Genomic DNA, 16,557 nt, shown 5'->3' on the forward strand with positions numbered 1-16,557 from the left:
TAATTGTCTCTGACATTCTTTTCTTCCTTTTTTGATGCAGGCTCCCTCTCCATTGTTTCCCATAAGAAAACTGGAAGCTTATTAGCATCACTTTACTCTCAGGTCAATGTGCTCTGTTCTTTGGGACAGAAACACCGCCCTTGATCTTAACCAACAGGACCAAGTAAAATAGTCCTTTAAGTGGACATCTACAAGGCCCATTTCCAGAGCTGCCAAAAGAAAGAACAAGACTGCTGTATGCTGCTCTAGGAAAGAACTGGCACTGTGATTCCCTCATCTGCAGGAAGGTGAAATGGCTAAGGCCAGGCCCCAGAAGAGGCGACTGCTAAGGCAGAGCAGGTTGTGCTGCAGGTGCAGTGCACCTTTTGCATTTGGACCAAGAAGCATCTCAGCCCAGCAATCATATCAGTAAGCTAAAAAGAACTGCATGTTGCCATCCTCTTGACAAAGATAAGGTGCCAGAGACAGAGGGCTGCTCCCTGCAAAGCTCTAATGAAACAAGCAGTTTTCAAGAGAAGCCAGAACTGTTTTAACAGCAAGATGACAAAGTATGATTATTGCCTGTCCTCTGCCTGCTGGAGAAACTCCTATCATCATGTGGGTTTGGGGCATCTTTGGACAAAAAAGGGTATTTATTAACAACACAACTATAACACAAATCAATTATTTACTTTCTAAGGAAAGCTTAGAACTGTCTCAAGTGACATCTATGAGTAAGTGCGCTCATAAAGCAAGCCAAAAGGTTGAAACATATTCAAGAATTATTGACTGTGTTAACTGCAAACACTATTAACAATTCTCCTTAAGACACACAGCTACAGAACTCAATTGAAATAGATTCTTGAAACCATGGTTTCTCACCTCCTGATTTAAATCTGATTTAAGCAAATCAACCCTCTCTACAGAAATGACCTGGTGCTCAAGGAACGCTGTGATGCCCATGGGAGCATCCATAGGTCAGCTCGATACACTTTTCCCTGGGCAAAGATGCTCTAGTGAGAAGATGCAAGATGGCTGGATGCTGCAGGAAGCTTAGAAGTGACACACACACATCAAGAAAGTTAATGCTGAAAAAGCACCGGCGTCCATGTATGTGCAAACAGCTTCAGATTTTAGGAATCCTTCTCACTAGCTATGCAATTGGGTGGATTTTTGATCAAGAGTTTGACTGGGGATTTTAGGCATATAGAAAAGTTTCAGGAATATTTAACCCCACCACTTGAGACACTGGATAGGAACAAAACTGCCAGTAATTTGTACTCCAAATTTACAACAAAGTGCCTGAGTCAGAAGAGTCAATGCAGAGTTAAGCCCCTGGCAGTCACCCCAATTCACCCTTTTCCTCCAGATTTTCCAGTCAGTTCTGTCCATTACAGATTTTAATCATGAAGAACAAGCAAAAAAAAACAAGTTTGCCAAAAATGCAAACAACTGAAAGTGACGTTTCAGAAATAGTGCTACATATTTTCATGATTACGGCCATCTATGTAAGCTGCCATTCCACACAGTAACCAATTGTGCATGGCGGGGGGAGGAAGATAAATGCCTTTGCAGTATCTGGAGGTTAAAAATATTTACACACAATTGCACCCAACGCAAATGGCTTTATGCAATTCAACAAATTAAGACAGAAATAGCACCTTAATGTTGCACCTAATTTTGCAACAGGGACTAGAAGTGCAAGAGATTTTTCCATGTTTTCCCTATAGGGGAAGAAAGTAAGAAGCCAGGTCCCCTGCAGTTTTCCAGTAAGAAGCGGCTCAGGGAACAAAGCCACAGCAAGTGTTTGTGGAAGAAAGTTGTTTACATGAGATAGTTTCAGATTTTCAGGGACTCGGCACATTGACTACAGATGACCAGAAAACCTGTGCCAAGAAGAACAAGATGGATGCCTTTTATAGCCTTAAAAAACAATCCTGTTTTTATAATAGTTCAAAGTTGTTGCTCTATGTTTCCGAAAGAACCAGCACTAGGAAGTGCTGACCAGCAGATTACATGACTGCCATAGAGTCTGCTGAACAAAAGCCCAACATGTACCAAGTTCTTGCTCTTGGAAAGATACCAGATCTCAGAGCCACATAATGTTTTCAGATCAGGCATTTCCAAGCTCTGGGTTTTCCTTCTCTGCACCAGGAATACCTGACGCATTCCTACCAAGAAGCAACCTTGTGATAAGGCAGCTCAACAACATGCTGTTTGTTCACAAGTGCTGGCAAACAAAGCCCTTCTATCTGACAGCACTGTAAAAAACAGTCTGATTTCCCAGAGAGAAAGATGCTGGGGAAGTGGCTTTGTACCACCTCTTTTCAGCACAAATTTTGTTATCTTTAAATAGGTGATTTGTGCTCCCCCCATTGTGTGACAGAGTAGCTTGAAGCTAATGTAACTGTGTAACGCCCCTAAATAGATAACTGTACAAGCATTCCTTCATACCTATTTCAAAGCACTTGGCTCAAGTGCAGAAGACAAAGTTCATTTGTACCTGCAAATGTAAAGTTGCCAACTCAGAGAAAACCAACTTTTTTCACTCCACTTGACCAATTCCGCCTGCTGAGAGGCCCCAAGGACCACCTTCACCCATTAAACACCCATCACCCTGCACCCAGGTATCGGATACAATTGCTGCTCAGAGGATTAAGTTTCAAAACACTCATACTTCTAACTAAACAAAAAGTAAAGTTTTAAGGCACTTTTACAGCTGGAAAAGCGCTTTAAAACTCATTACATATCTACCTTTGCCAACTAGCAGGAAAGGCATAAACCATCCTCTCAGAACAAAGGGGGCATGGGGAACAGTGAAGTCATCTGTGCAGTATTATTTTCACTAATTTCATCCAAAGAGGCTTTTCTATACCCATTCCATCCCAAACCCCAAACTACCACAGCAAGTATCATAACCAAGGCTCAGGAATCATTTTACTGAGCCCTATTATTTTGCTCGTAAAAGTCCAGACTATATACGCTGTCTCTCTGCATCATTGCTGGAGGGATAGTCATTGCTGAAGCCTTGTTTTGGCAGCAGGGAACAGATGATGGATGTGCAGCCTGGCTTTGCACAACAAGGATCCCTACAAAAATGCTAAGAAGCCACCCATCAGGCCACCCATCCTCAGACACCAGCAGTGTTGCAATCACAAGTGCCAAACATTAGGTAATCCTGAGATACGTGACCAAATTCATTCCAAGCTCAGAAGCGAAACAACTTCAAAGATCCCTTGTTTCAAACTTTATTCTTCTGATGGCACACACGGTTGTCCAAGTTTGTGCCATGGGGTGCATCGTCAAGCATGATGGTTTCACATTCGAAAAGGACTGGGGAAACTGCTACCAGTGCTACATGATTTACCTCTGCCTTCATACCCAACTGCTTGTTATTTACATGCTATCATGGAAAACAAAGAACAGGAAAAGACTCCTGCCCAAGTGTTTTGTAAAGGCAGCTTTCTTCAAAACAGCTTGTTTAAACACTGGCTGCAGAAGTTATTGCCCTTTTGAGTACTGATATACAGAAGGGTAACCTCACTGGAGCAGCCTGATGCCATTTCCATCTTCACAGGCTGAGCAATCACTTCAGACGTATTATATACTCATGAGCATCTAATGTCAAAGAGGGAGAAGACTGTGGGCACCAAGGATCACAGCTTCCAGGCACTGGTGTTCCCTCTTTGGAAGAAGAGGGACCACATGAGACTTCAGCTCCAAGACTAGACATGGCAGGTGTTTCCAATCCAGCAACATCACTCTGCACTTTATCCCTTCAAAGACACAAGCATCTTCAGAGCTCAGGCACCAAAACTAGTAGGAAGGACATAGGTGGCAACTGGAAGCTTTTAACATCTGCAGCAGCTCAAATCACTGTTAATGAGGCAAGGATAGAGAGTGCTAAGATGTATCCAGAGCTCTGAAAAGTTGATTAACAAAGATCCCCATCAGTTCCAGGTCAGAAAAATAACCAAGGAGCTCAGGCTTCTGACAATGAAGCCAGGAAAGTTACTGTGATGCTCAAACAGCATTTGAGCCTTAAATATGGTCAATTAGACCTCTTCTAGTCATTAACAGTAAATACTGCAAACTAGCCTGGCACCAAAATAACTGGAAAGCAGCTTGTGAAAACTTGTCTCTGCTAAACAGAGACAAGTGGACATCAGTTAATAGCACCCATGTATGGTTACCGTCCATATACAGTGCAAGCTCCCATTAAGCGCAGTTTACATTTCAGACATTTTATAATAAACTTGACAAATCCCATCTTCCCATTTGTGATTCATTTGAAAATGATGCATTTTGCAGGCATCCAAAGCAGTTCATGCATAAGCATCTGCCCACACTCTGCCCTGTTTAAGCTACTCTTTGTTACGGGCACTGGTCACGAGGTCCTTTGTGTGCCCAGTTACTGATTTTCTCTGACGTAATTCTGACAATAAAGCACGGAAGAGGTTTTATAGCAGTTCCTCCCCTTTATAAAAAGGCAGATGACTTTTGACAGTAAGCAGCACCTGACTAAGCAGTCTGAGCAGCAAGTGAAGGCACTCTACTTGGGCCTCTGGGTTTCCTTAGCCTTTGGTTATACACGATTATCTCAGTTTGCAATAAAAGTTAATACCCACACAAAGTAACGCTTAAATAACCTCAAGTTTCAACTCAGAAAAGGTCAGGAAACAGAGCATTAAATTAAATATCAGGGAACTGGGACAACTACACTGCTCTGTGGCCTCTGGTTCACAGCTGTCCTGAGAACCACCATCACCCAGCCCTCTTGAAGCACAGCACACTGCCAACACTCAGTTTAATTGCTTTTTATTTGTTTCTAACCAATTTGCTTTTATTTCGTTTCACCCCCCTTTGTGAGCTGCTCCACAAGCATGCTTTAGTGAAGGCTCTAGTTGAAAATAAGAGCTGGCAACCAAGGGAAAAGGAGGGGGTTTAGGAGCATAATGTAGCGGAACAGTGATTTTCAAAGCCAAAAAGCAAGAAAGGCTTAAAGTTTTAGCCACTTTTAAGTTTAGACTTATGCTGTGTGCTAATCAATCTGATTAGGGAACCAGAATGTTTCAGCTGAGAACTTGAGCCTTGTGCCAAGTAACAACTGGTAGAAGGCTGCGAGGAAAGAGCCAGCAGCCGATACCACCCAGACCAACACCACACAGGTCTGCAGCATCCCCAAGGTTTTGGCATGTCCATGCAGTTAGAAAAAGGATCTCCGGGCTCATCTGGTAGCTTTTCACTTGTACGACTGGCACAGAGCTGTTGCACTGCAATTGCTCTGATATCGGACACAGCCTTTAAACTGCCAGTTCCTCAGACCAGGGACTGGAAGCTCTTCAAACATATGATAGGTTCTGGCAGCTGCACACTGATAGTAGCACCAAAACAAAGTGAGCTGGAAGCAAGCCTTCTGTCTACTCCGCAGATGTTGAGCAAGAAAACTGCTTCAACGCAGCTTGCACAATCCTCTCGCTGTGGGATGCAACGATGAATGTTCCTTGGAAAGCTCAGGGTCCTCCCATCCTTCACAGGAGTAGAAACTGGCTTTGTGTTTCTTTGGGTGTGCTACCCAAAGATCATGTCTGCTGTTCCCATCACACCTATCTGGACAGCCCTGTTGTCCCCCCCACCCCATTATAAAAAGCAGCTATTCTATTCCTACCTGGCAGGGAAGTAGAGAGCTTGCAACGTCTTCAGTCTTCTTCCCTGTTGCTGCAATCCCTAATACTACTCACACATTATCATGTTACAACCCATGAGAGACAGATTACAAACCCTAATCGAGTTCTATGAAATCCATGTTTCTTTAGCATCTGGCACCTGAAACTGCTTCTGGTCACACCTCTGAAAAGTGGTTATCTCCAATAATGTGACGTTTCTTGAAACAGATTAGAATTACTAGTGACTCCTGGGAATCTCTGTCATCCCAGCCTCACTCTTCAAGCAGCCACTGCTTACAGTTGACATGGCTGCAAACAGTCCTTGCAGGCCATGATGATAGAGGGTGGAGACAGGGAAACCCAGGGCTTTTGTAAGAAATGCTACATGTGCAGCCTAAGGTGATTTGGAAACACGTTATGCACATTTGTGCTGGTGCCAATATTGCACTTCAGCTTTAAAGGACTCCAGGCTGTGCATAGCAGCCCTGCAGGGTGGAAAGATTGAAGAACAGATTCTCCAGCTTTGTTTTCTTACCCCACCAATCAGCCTTGTCTCCTTCCACTGCCCTAGCACCCTCCTAGCATCCTCTCAACATCTTTCTCTACATCCATCCCACTCCTCCTTCAGCTGGCTGAAAACATAAAGGTTTTAAGCAAAGACTAAAGGCAATGCTTTGTTACAGAACCAGACACCTGCATTGCACCTAGGTGCTAGACTGGGCTTTGGAGGCAGATTAAATAACAAATGCTGCAAAGATGCACTAGGCATTCCATTGCATGGAAGAGACAGCTTCTGCCACAAAGGTTGCTGTCTAAACAGACAAGAAACAAGCTATTGTTCCTAGAGCTCACCAGTGTCAGGCCATGCTCACCACCCCCTCCTGTTCTCAATCTGCCATGCTTTAATAGTTCATAGCTTCTGCCCAGCTGCAACTGCTCCAAAAAGGGGGTGTTTCCATGCAAGTTAGAGGCAAAACCACACCGAGATTACTCAAGAAGGGTCAGGTTCAAAGTATACTTAGAGATGAGAAATGCTATCTGCCTCTCTAGGTTGTATCCTTGCAAATATATAGTAGTTTCTTTTAGTGTTTTGTATTTTCATGTTGATGTTGCAAAGGCGAGTACTTAAATTACAAAACATCACAGCTAAGGCTGATGATGTATCTTAATTTCAGTTTACTATTAGGTCATATTATATGGGTTACAGCTTCTGAGTACGTACACAACATGTTCTGCCACCTATTAGAATTGCTTGCTCATTGCTATTTCAAGTACTCTTTATAAACCCTGCCAAGATATCATGGGAAACTTCAGCCCTGACAAGTGTCTGGAGGGTTTTTGTTTGGTTTTGAGAAGAAAAGCATAATTTATGGGTATTATTTTGTCCCTGTGAGCTCCCAGTCCTCTTTTCTGGGACGAACTTCAGCATTCTAGATCTTAATCTGGACTCAAACTTTTCACAAGTGGCCATTGTGTTAAGGACTCATCTTTCATTCTTCCCATGAATGTCTCATTATGAAATTACCCAAATTTAAGCATTTGCACATGGTGAAGTGCTGAGGACTAGATTTGGGTAAGAGTCTTCCATTGCCTGCAAGCTTCAACACCTACAGATACAATATGATCTTCCTAAGGACTGAGCACACTCCTGCCCATATCACAGTAGAAGGGGTTGGTGAAGGAGTCTAAGTCAGCACCACCCAGTGCCAGAATATTTCTTGTTTCTCAAAATAAGGCCTTTCAAAATCCCTTAAAGTGGACAAAAAGCAATTCTTCATCCTCAGCCAGCTGCTTTCAAAACCTTACCCATCCATGCTCCAGGTTAACATCTGTTATACCAGGCAGAGAACTTACCACTTTCCAGGCTGTGTTTACAGGAGGGGTTGGAGTATGTATATGCCCAAGTTTTTATGTAAGACTGGGATTTTATACACAACTTCATAAAATTCAGCATGTTTCACATGGGAAAATAATGAGATGGTCTTAAATTAAATTATCTTAAATTGAATCAAAATTCAATCATTTTGGATTTGCCTTAATATAAGGCATCATCTTAAAACTGCAGTGCTTCTGCTTCATAGACTAGTCACATAACCATGTTGTAACTTTGGCTAAGGACACAAATGCATCTTAAACTTTAGCAGGGATATGTTACACACATAACATGCAAAAAAACCAAAACATATTTAGAGCACTTAAACTATAGCAGTAGGGAAATGACATTGTTATTTTGACAAGGTGCACGCGAGCTTCCTGAAGGAAGCAACCCAAAACTCCCACAACAAAACCAATCCTTCCTTCCTCTAACAGTGCATTTCCTGTCTGGATGTCTGCTTAGTGTATTCCCTTAAAAGCTGCATTCTACTTTGCAGTTGAACTTTCCAGTATATCTCGTACCTACCAGTAAACACACACATGTATATAATAGAAGATATATTACCAGTCTTTTGTTTTTTGACACCAACAGAACCTTTGTCAGGGGCATTACTGTTTCAAGATCTTTATCACTTAGGTTTCTGCTTCCTGAAAGATCCTTGTTTCTTACAGAGACCAAGTTGTAAGAGTGATGAAATTGCAAGGACATAAAAAACCACACACAAAAACTCCAAGGGATGGTTGATAGAACATGGAAAGATTTGTTTTACAGTGCGGCATGAAAACCTAACTATGTCCTACTGTTTGGTCTTTCCATTAACTTTTACATCATCTGTACAGCAATAGTAGACTGGCCTTATACATCCATGGTAGAAAAGAAGAGCTATACTTTTGAAGCTATACTTAGTTTAGACAGGAAGCAGCCAGTTAAAGGCTTGGAAAAATAGTGAATATCCAGCTTTAAAAACAGGGCTTGAAAAGGAAGATCTGCATTGACCAACTTCCAGCTACCAAGAGGTGGAAAAAAAAAACCCTGACAGATGAAAAAGATGTATTAAAATTGTGACAATTAACTGAAAGGAAGTAGCTCAAAACCCAAAAGAAACATAGGAAACGTGATGAGCCACACAGACTTCGAGCACTAAAACTGACATACATCCTGCTTGGTACAAACAGATACAGCTGTGGGAAGCTTCATCAGCACAGGCAGTCCAGCTGTGTGCATCAACAAGCACAGTGCCGAGCACGAGCACCTCTGCATGGAGAACACCCCGTTTGACAACAGACTGCTGGGCATTATCCAAAGGCAACAGTCTCATGCCAGCTGGGAAAGAAAACAGACCTGATCCTGCAGCAACCCTTAGTTAAAAGTAAAAGTAAATTCATATCCCTCATCATCCAACATAGAAGTGTCTGCATTTGAGTCTGAAACTTGGATAATTGCAGGCTTTACTTTCTCTTTACTCCACACTCACTGTGCTGGATTAAATGGCAAATAATAGTACTGATTCTCATGGATGCTCAGCATTGAGTTTAATTACATCATAATAACCCTTTAATGATATATGATCACATATTCAGGAGAAGCTGTGAATGATTCCTTGCTGCTGCTCCAACTCAGCAGCCAAAAGGAATTAACAATAGGGATTACCTCCCGCTGAATGGCCCCGCTGAAGTCACCCAGGGCTCTGGAAGTGACCCAGATGTGAGAAAAAACAACCTTCCAACACCATTTGAGAGAAAAGACCAAGTTCAATAGCCATTACATTCATAGCCATTGATTTCCAAGAAGCCTAACCCAGATTTTAATCATCCATAGCAACACACACACCAAACCTGAAAGAGTGATTGCCTTATTATCAGCTTTTTAAACAGTTTCAGAGTATTTTCCATGACTTTCTATTGCTAGCAAACAATTTACTTGCAACTTTGATAACAGAGCTTTTGACAGATGGCAGAGGGGTAGCTACTGCTTCCTTGGCCTGCTGAAGATCCACACCCCATGCAACAGGATGGGGAAAGCCCTTAACCAAAAAGGCTTCGGGGCAGCACCATTACTCATTAGGTAAACTTACAAATGTTTACCTAAAGGGCAGTTTACACACAATAGCATTTATTTAGTGAAACTGATAGGACAAATGGGGCTCTTCTGTACTTCTGCCTGAGACTTCTGGGTGCTGTGACATAACATGAAAGTTAGATGTAAACAGTCACCTGGAAGTCACATTTCATCTCATGAACCAGCATTTCATCCCTATTATTATCAAGCACTCCCATCTCCTGGCTTTTGGAAGGTTTCCCTTTCAAGTGGTCAAACCAGAGCAGCTAGAGACAGTGGTTCTTGCTGCATAATGCTGGGGCTGAACTGATTCTGGCTCTTGGTTTCCCAGGCTGTACTCTCCCCTGACAGCAAATGGGCTTTTGGTGCTGTCAGCTTCCAGCTGTACACATGTTGTGGTGCATCAGCAGTGTTTACAACTAGAATCTGTGTTATTTAAGAGTCTCACAGTTTCTAGTTGCCTCTGTTCTGAAGAGCTTGAAGCCAGTTTCACCCTTTCCACATCTTTTCTTTCACTCTGCCTATTTTGAAGCAGTAAAAGCAGGAAATGTCCCATTACGTATATGCTCCATGTTTTGTGCAACAGATTTCAGGCTGTAATGAGGTTAAGTGAAAAAAAGCAGTATTTTCTATGGGAAAATAGAAATTTGCCAAATTCCCTTAAGCTGGTCATTATGAGATATATATTGCACTTCAAACAAATTAATCACTTAGGTTTAAATACCTGAATCAGAGCTTCTCTCACAACAGTTCACTGTTAATTCCACCTGAACTAAAGAGCAAATTACTCAACAGCCTTATAACTATTTTTACCAGGCTCCCATGTGAAAGTGTTTCCCAAGATGCACTGTAATCTCCCCCCATAACCATTATAGTGCAAAAAGGAATATTCAAAGAGCAGAGCATCTCCACCGAAGTACAGAAAATGAGCGAATCCTGCTGTTTTTACCAAGCATTCAAACAAGCTGCCCAGATGATCTCCCACAGTTTTAGCATTCCTTTTCTATTTTGGCAGGAACAAAAAAGCCATTGTGCAGGGCAGAAACAGCCAAACTTGAGTCTGGTTTTGGGTGGTGCAGATGCTGGTTCCCAAACACAGGCAGGCGCATGTGGGAGCCCTCCCTCAGCAGCGGGTGACAGTTCTTTGTCTATTGCCAAATCCTGTGGACACCTGACACTTTGACATCTCTATCCTGCTGCCACTTGGGGTAAAGCGGCCAATGAATGTAGGGAATCAGAACACAAAACCTTCTTTCTAAGGGAAACAAATGAAAAACACAGCTTGTCAAGACCTTCTAGATCCCTCTCCCCCAGCCTGGTTCAAGGCCAGGCACTTCGCAGAGTGCCCATTCCTAAAGGGATGAGTTCATCTCTCAGTTCACTGATTGAGAACTTTGAAACAAAACTTCCACAAAGTTTAAATCCAGCCTGTTCAGGTACCTGCTGAACTGCAGTGCAAGGAACCCCAACTGAGAAGTTGTGATTTCCAGTTTCCCATGGCATCTGTTCAGTTTATACTGAAAAATATCAGGTACAGAATCCATGTACCCCTTAAGTGGTCTCATTACCACATTTAAACCTGTTTTCACTGCATCTGCATTTTCCATGGCAAAGCACACACCAGTTCCTCCCGAGCACATTCATGCACTGGCCTTCAAGGGCACTCTGGAAATGGTACAAGACTTTAAGGGCTGAATTTTTGCTGCATTTGCTCCCAAGTTTCACCATTTCATCCACAGTCATTAAAGCCTTGCTGTGCACAGGACATCGCACAGCATTAGCTGCCTGCTGTTTACTCAAGTACTTGTGATAAAACCACACAGACTTAGTTTCTGGTTAAAACAGCACAAGTTTCTTTAAAGAAAAGAAACCCACCACATGCTCCCAAAGACAAGTGCAAAGTGCACCAGGCTAACGCCACTTGCTGATGTTCTGAGATAAGTTATGCCTCTAACAGCCAAGACTAAAAATGCTAAGGCAGGCATCCTGCATGTTTACCTGAACCATTTGATAGCTCCTGTTTACAGGCTATTGCCATCGCTTGCCCTCAACAGTGAGTTTTCCAGCAGCTGTGTATCTTTGACACACTTGGCCGCAGCCACCAAACATTGACAAAAAGCTACAGTACGTGAGAACAGTGCAACACCTTGCAGAGAACCTGGTCAGAAAGCTTTACATTGTTTTTGGGCTCTTCAGTGCTTCTACAACTGCATTTTCCTATATCCAAAATACAGCTCCTATTTAAACAGGTAAATGAGAAGAAAATCATCCAAATAACATAGTTATTCTATTGCATTTATATATAATATAGTTATTCTACCTGAAGCCTAAAAGTAGCCCTATTCTGGGGATAGGGTGTAAAATCAGGCACTGTGGTCTTTATAAAACAGCGAGCAATGCCAGTTTGCAAGTGTTTTATAGGAAAAACATAACACAATGGAAAGCACTAACCATAACATCCTCCCTCATGAAATTTCATCAGACCCAGTGTGTATCTGTGCCTCCACTGCAAACACTGCTTTGAAGTGCTCTGAAGCGCCTGTAAACACGGATGGCAAACTGCACCTATCATCACACACGAAGACAATAACCCCGCTGAAACAAACGAGTAGTAAAGGCTGGATACACCCGTCAAGTCTGCCCTCTGCTCCAAATCCAACGCAGAGCTGCGAGCGCAGAGACACACAAGCAACAAGCGCCCGTAGTCAACTTCCGTAGCAAAAGTGAGTGACTTCGTTTCCCAGCTGTTCGCTAGCTCAGCCCAAACGCCTACTGCCGGGGAGCCTGGACTGTGGTAGAAGCATCCAGCAGCTGCCCCTAGCAGTGAGAACAGCCAGGATACGGATCAGGACACCTTGTCCGCTGCTCCCTCCCGCCTTCGCGGGATCACTACCCTGCTAAGAGCCATCCACTCCCTCCTCCGGCAAAGCCCTGCTTGGAATGAGGGGGGGAAAGGGGTTTATTTACAAGGACAATACAAAGGAAGAGGATGATGCAAAGATGCGCTCTCGGAAGAGCTGCGAGGTCCGCGCAGGAGGTGGAGGGATGAATGGACAGAGAAGTGGAGGGATGGAGAGGTATGCAGGTGTGTGTAGACGGAGGGAGCCTCCCTTACCTGCCGCGCTACCGCTGTCCCTGCGCCGCCGCCGCTCTCCAAACGCCACCCGCCTGCTGCCGTGGGGCGGATTTATAGCCCGCGCCCCGCCCGCCGGGCGGCGCTGCCCTCCGCCGCCGCCGCCACCGCCTCCTCGGCGGGAGCACGGGGCGGGTCACCGCCCGTTCCGAGGCTCCGCCCGCCCGTCCCCGCGCCCCAGGGTTCCCCGTCGTCACCCGCAAACGTTTGCAGCGGCTACACCCCGGATGCCCAGTTTGAACAGGGTCCCTAAATGTCGAAGGGGATCCCTGCAAGCCCAGATCCCCCCTTCTTCCAAGCCGCGAGGCTCAGCGAGGGGGAGGATCACCTCTGACATCTGCTTTGCGGGCAAACTTTGGGAGCAGTGAACGGCTGAGACCTGCTGACCTGCTTCCCAAAGTGTTACCACGCCTGGGAGAAGGGTTTTCACACAGTGTGGTGAGACGATGTGTGTGCAAGTGGTTTGCCCGAGGACCAAAAGAGTAGCAGTGGTGGGAAATTGGTGAGCAAAGGATTTACACGGCACAGGTGGTCAAAATCCTGTGGACGTATGTACTGCTAAGTAAATATAGGTCTGTTTACCAGATCCTGAATTAAAAAGTCTTCTGCTCATACATTAATATGATCGCTAGGCAAGAACTCTAATTACAGTAGAAAATAATGCCTTCACGTGTTTCTGATGGAAGTTCAGAGGGTGAGCGGGTGCTGCAAGTGCTGTGCGAGTTTCCCAGCGCACAGCGCTTTGGCAAGAAGCGCAGCTAATCGTTTATTCCAAAAAGAGGCCCTCGCCTGCTGAGTAAAGAATATCTCTATATACACAGTTCTGCGTGTAGCCACCCACTAAGGGGCGGGTTGAACTATGACAGCTTGAGTTGTTTTTTCTGTGGCTTCTCTGTAAAGCACATTTACCCCATGTGTGTGATTTCACTTAACAACCTCGCTTTTATGGCAGGTTACAGTGACCCAGACTGATGAAATCCCAGCATGTTATCATACTCCCTCATGCAGTGGCCTGAAGAGGAAATCAGAAACTCCTGAAACTGTTAAACTCTCTGCCTCTGTTTTCTCAGCTCTACAATAAACTTATTAAGCCTTCTACTTATATAAAAGCTTGCTGCTGTTCAAATGCATATTAGCTTCTCTCCTGCTAACCCAGCTTCTGCACCTGAGTCACAAAGTGCTGCCTTTGGAAAAAGAACCTTGGAAAAAGTTCCTTTTTCCCCATGAAATGACAGGAGACAATATTGTGTAGCAATAAGTCTTAAGTACCATTAAGTGAGGAATAAAGGAAATTCCTTACCATGTTTTCTTACATTTGATTAGTTAATGTCTGCAAGGAGGAAAAGTGTTTCTAAACACAAGAGAAGTGTTTGTCATTCTGAGACAGTGCTGCTCTGTGTATGCTTTCTTTGGTTTTGAATCCTTAAAGGTCTAAACTTTTTCATACTCATTTTAAACTGTGAGACCAGGAGACCAATGAAATCATCACAAATAACTCAATTTAAGCCTGTTTTGCAGTCGTATCTTCAAAATTATGTCATCAGATCACTGGCTTGCTATGTTTGTTGTGGAAGATGTGTCTAGCTCAGTGTTCTGGAGTTATGGAACAAGTGCAAATGCTAGAACAAGAAGATGGGCTTGACTCATTTTCCAGCAGATTAATACTTCCTTCATCTGATCATGAAACAAATTCCTATCTCAAAAACATTCAGTCCTTCACAGAACAGATGTGGGTCAGTGTCTGAACTCTGTGGTTTGGCCCACCCTCAAGTCTGCTGTGCTTGGCTGTTTTTTGGGGAAGAGGCTGAAAGCTCCAGAGTTCCAACTGGAATGAACTCTTTTGTTCAGTTTTGAAGCATTCCCGCATTCCCTGTGCACTAAATGAAGGCTTTTGCAGTAAAAACAAGTACCGAGTCTGGCGTGAACTGGGGAACTGAAGTGTTTTCTTTTGCAGTGTGTTTGTTACTTACATCACATGCAGTGTTGGACCCTCAGATATGTTGGAGACAGGCAGGTAGAAAACCTCAGGAGTCAATAGTTGCTAGCCCACATTAGCAGGAAAGCCTGAGGATGTGTGCATCTGAGCTGAGCCTTCACTAATTCGAGCACTCCTCCCAGCTATTTTGCTAGTTATGACTGAGAAATAACATGGTGATTTACAGTGTCTGAGGGTGATTGGTGGATTGCAAAAGAAAATGAAGTCATTCCAAAGTTAGGAAGTATTTTAGTATGTGAAGATGTAATTGCTAACGTTTGTGCTCGGAGAGACAAATCCTGCCATGTGCCAGAAAGGAGCACAGCTGAAACATCAGGGAACATCATTCCCCCCTGCTTGAAAAAGGCTACATAGAAGATAGGTAGGAAAACAGGAATTTCAGGGCTTAGTTTGCCAGAGTGGTACTGCTGACATTGCAACAGCCACAGCCTCAGTGAGTTTTTGAGTGCTGGGCTGCTCAACTGCTCACGCTGCATTCCCATAGCTGCTGAGTGGCTCATGTACCAGAATCTGTACGTGTACAGACGTGTGTACTTTAGGAACCTCTGTGTTAAGGAGACAAGAAGAGCTGGCACCCAGTGGGCCTACTGAAAAGCTGATGAGTACTTCTGCTGTAAAAAATGATTTAATTCAGTACACTAGCTTTATGCAGCTGGCATGCAGTTATTCTTTGCAGAAGAGCACCTCTATAGGGGGTAGTTTCTCGGCCATAGATGTCCATTCTGTACCAGTGAATGGGCTGTGCAAACTAACCTGAAAGCACAAACCCTCTCCAGTGCTCACTATGGCTTTCACTTGAGATTGCAGCATAGGTCTCCAAGGTTTTTAAGAGTAAAGTAAACAAGTCCTTGATTTACTGTTTTGTTTTACTGAGCTGGATTATTGTAGGTATAAGCACACACAAAGACATGTTTGAACAAAGAAGGAAAATGTCATACTTCCATGCTGGAAAAAGACTAATCATGTGTGCTGAACAGAAACCTGCCTATGTGATCCAATACCTGGCAGTAACAATATTTCAGCATTTAAATAACACTTTAAAGCCATTAACTAATCAATGCTTACGAGGCTCCAGGGGAAAGAGGACGGTGCAAATGAAGAACAGTGGGGCAAGAGACCTGATCCAAAGTCCACTAAGGTCTAGAAATTCCACCTATTCCAGTGTTATAGAAACAAATTTTAATTATGAGTCTATGCATCTTTCCTTTAACATTGTATTTCTTGCCATGCCAGCATTAACAGAGGAAAATTCAGGGGTTGTGCTGCAGTAGCAAAGAAGGAAAGAGTTGAATAAAATAGGAGCACAGCATTATGCTTTGCAATGAAATACTGTGCATTTCTTTAGTAAGGTCTGCACACTGTTTACATTTAAGCAGTGGTAATATTAGTCACTGCACAAGTAACTGGGTGTTCCCTTGTTCTTGCTAACAATACAGCAGGGATAATTTTGGATTAAGCTACATGTGTTATGAAAAATACACTTTACATTTGCTGGTTCATGTCAAAAGAATCCCCTGTGTGACCCATCAAATATCACGCCCTATCCACTGGGAATTTTATTCTACTACAGCCTTTTGTTGTTGCCTTTGGATCCCTTGATAATGCTGACATGTAGCCATGTGGATTGGCCGTCTTTCCACAAGTTATCCAATGCAGCTTTGAACCAAGGGCACTGACCTCAATTAAAAATCTAAATAAATAACACCACAGATTGCAGATTCACATGCCCTTGTCAGAGATTTTCCCTGATATTATTCATATCCCCACATAAGTACTTATTTCCAGTCTGGAAACTGCTTTTGGCAGGTTTATGGACTTCAGCAAAAGCATAGATGCGTGGTGAGTCATT

At 43.5% G+C, this 16,557-nt stretch overlaps 1 protein-coding gene across 1 annotated transcript in view; it reads right to left on the bottom strand.

Annotated features, from left to right (window-relative positions):
* ZFAT (zinc finger and AT-hook domain containing) overlaps positions 1–16,557 on the bottom strand; it is a 983,920-nt gene that overhangs the window by 317,566 nt on the left and 649,797 nt on the right. The gene's annotated exons all lie outside the window — the stretch shown is intronic.

This window comes from Neopsephotus bourkii, unplaced genomic scaffold (assembly GCF_033783945.1).
Source record: "Neopsephotus bourkii isolate Nb327-2 ecotype Australia unplaced genomic scaffold, CSIRO-AGI_Nbou_v1 NB_1637, whole genome shotgun sequence".
In the NCBI taxonomy this organism is placed as follows: domain Eukaryota; kingdom Metazoa; phylum Chordata; class Aves; order Psittaciformes; family Psittacidae; genus Neopsephotus; species Neopsephotus bourkii.